Genomic DNA, 513 nt, shown 5'->3' with positions numbered 1-513 from the left:
CGAGGAAGCACTCGCCCTACATCGAGTCCAAAACAGAGGAATCAGAGCTTCAAAGTTCGTGCATCACCGCATTCTACCAAAGCAACTCTACGAGAGAATCATGGATATTTTTCAACTCGCGGGCTGAGATCGCCTCTTCCAAGCCAACCCTCGGACTTACCAAAGACTGACAACAGAATTCGCTTGCACCTTCAAATGCTTCATCCCGACGAATGATAACCCTCGGGAAGGTTACTTCGGCTTGAGACTTGAAGGGCGGCAATTCTACCTCCGGGTGGAACAACTTGCAGAAATTATGGGCGTCGAGATGAGCACTAACGCAGCGATTCCGAAGATCACAGTCACCAAAGCCCGAACCTACTGGATGGAAATCGCAGCGGGCACTTTCCGCCCATGGGAACTCGAAGCCCTCATGATCCGACACCCCGCGATTCGCTATCTCCAGCAGTTCATGGCCTGCGCATTACTCGCACGAGAAGATCCACAAGTCGTCTCAATCACTGAACTCAACCT

The sequence above is a fragment of the Tarenaya hassleriana genome, unplaced genomic scaffold, assembly GCF_000463585.1.
Source record: "Tarenaya hassleriana unplaced genomic scaffold, ASM46358v1 Cleome145, whole genome shotgun sequence".
NCBI lineage: Eukaryota > Viridiplantae > Streptophyta > Magnoliopsida > Brassicales > Cleomaceae > Tarenaya > Tarenaya hassleriana.
The sequence above is the reverse complement of the archived record's forward strand: the minus strand, read 5'-3'. Positions refer to the sequence as shown.